Genomic DNA, 2,301 nt, shown 5'->3' on the forward strand with positions numbered 1-2,301 from the left:
AAACACTAGGCACCAGCCAGCCAAAGCTAAGTACGTTGAAGTGTCACTCATGTGGTAAATCTTGATGCTGAGGCTACACCTTAATCACCTGAATAGATTTTCAATATGCATGATTCCAAGGCTGCATTTTTTCTATGCAGTATTAAGTTTAACACACACAGAGAGAGAGAGAGAGAAAGAGAGAGAGAGAGAGAGAGAGAGAGAGAGAGAGAGAGGACTTGGCAATGCTCAACATTCTTTGCAATTATTTCATTTCTCCTCAATAAGGCAGGAAAGGCTGAGAGAAATAACTTCCTCAAAGGTTTTCAACTCAACGGAGTGAATCTAATCTAACAAATCTTTGAATCTACCTGTTTTTTGGGTAAGCACACATCTGTATTCATTAAGGTGATGGTAGATCATTCCCACCTCTGATCTCCCACAACCTCCCCTTCCCCGTCTATGCCTCATCCTGCCCTCAGCCTCCTCCCTAGTGGAGAATCTAGACATTAAGCTAAATCACCACAACCAGGATGATAATATCCTTCCCCCCCCTCCTGAATTTTGTTTACCACTGTCTAAAAATGGTGTGTTGTTGAAAGTGATAGTATCAAATAAGCGGAAGCACTTGGGATCTTTAATTGCATAATGAGATTCAAAATCACTCAGGTTTTTCTCTCCTGGAAATACTGGAAGACAGTTCTTCATAAAAACAAAAAAAGCAAATGAACAAAAAGCTAGTAACATTAAAGTACAAGATTGTGGGGCTGCATTTAATTCCAGCTTCAATGTGCCCTTGAGCTTCACTGTCTATAGTACTTTAGGAATATATTTTCTGGATACTCTTTTAAGCAAAGATTAATGCTACAGTGCTTGGCTTGACAATCATGCAGAGTCAATTTCAAGCAACTTATTATGCGCTGTAACACTTTGCACATGGAAATTGCAGCAAGTTGCTGAGTCCTCAGAAGCCTGTCAGCACACAACCAGGCATTTGATCTAAGGCAAACGCTGCCAGGCTGAAGTAATGTTACCCTAGTTTGATACAGAATATAAATAAGAATACACCTGATCCAAAAATAAGAACAACGACATTAGATTTGCATTGAGCTTTCCATGCATGAATACTATAGCCTGTCTGAGTCAGGAGAGGGGAGAGGGAGACTTCATATTTTCCATATTTATTGGAAGTTTTAATGTAAAATTAATTCAGCACAGAAAAATGAAACTACATCTCAGGATCACAGCAAGGGAGAAAGGGTCCACCCCTCCCCGTATATTACTCTGGGCGTCATCCACCTTTCTTTCTTCCATAATTTGATGGCAGGTTGTGTCAAGGCCAGGCCCTAGGTCAGGCATGGACAACTTGTGGCCCAGCAGATGCTTCGGCTTACAATACCTATCATCCCAACTCTCATTGGCAATGTTTGCTAGGACAGATGGGAGTTCCGGGCCAAAATATCAGGAGGGCCACAAATTGCCGCCCCCTTGCCCTAGATGGAAAAGGAAAGGAACCTCTCATGCAAGCACTTGAGTCATTGCTGACTCCTAGAGGGACGCCTCCTTTTGCTGACATTTTCTAGGCAGACTTTGTAGCAGGGTGGTTTGCCATTGCCTTCCCCAGTCACAGTTACCTTACCCTCAGTTAGCTGGATACTCATTTTGCCAACCTCGGAAGGATGGAAGGCTGAGTTGACCTGAGCCAGCTGCCTGAGAACCAGCTTCCACTGGGATCAAACTCAGGCCATGGGAGAGTTTTGGTTGCAGTAACTGCTGCTTACCACTCTGCGCCACACAAGGCCCCTAGGTGGTCAATTACAAACTTTTGGGGAAATCACAGGGGTCAGCACACCCAAAGTGCAATAGATGAGCCTCACCCTGGGAAAACCTCCTTCATGATCAAGGTGTCTCCCCTGTCAGGTAAGCTTGAATATCTGCAGCATCAGGGGCTGAGCCGGTAGCTTTGACCCAAGTTGGGGATTTATCAGGCTAAGTGGCTATGGTGGCAGTTCCTCCCCCGCCCCACTTCCTTGTTGAAATGTAATGTGGCCACTGGCTCTCATATCAGCAGCCCACATTTTTTCCATAATGCCACTCTGATATATCATCATTCCAGAGACATTGCTAGTTAAGACAAAGATGGTAGCAGTTGCAGCTGCCTATCATCATCATCATCATCATCAACAACAACAACAACAACAACAATTCCTGTGGAATGGAGTTATGTTGGGATGTAGCATTATTCAAAATGAGGCATTGTGGAAGAATATGGGCCCCTACTGGTCTGCTGAACAGAGAGAGGCTGCTGCTGGTTGCACTGGT

The 2,301-nt window shown here is 44.2% G+C and overlaps 1 non-coding gene across 1 annotated transcript; it reads right to left on the reverse strand.

Annotated features, from left to right (window-relative positions):
- Nucleotides 1-1,745: 1,745 nt before the first annotated feature.
- On the reverse strand, nt 1,746-1,907 carry LOC134405210 (U1 spliceosomal RNA). The gene has a single exon (XR_010025940.1). It is a non-coding gene; the product is annotated as a U1 spliceosomal RNA (small nuclear RNA).
- Between the last annotated feature and the right edge of the window lie 394 nt (nt 1,908-2,301).

This window comes from Elgaria multicarinata, chromosome 10 (genome assembly GCF_023053635.1).
Source record: "Elgaria multicarinata webbii isolate HBS135686 ecotype San Diego chromosome 10, rElgMul1.1.pri, whole genome shotgun sequence".
Taxonomy (NCBI): Eukaryota; Metazoa; Chordata; class Lepidosauria; order Squamata; family Anguidae; genus Elgaria; species Elgaria multicarinata.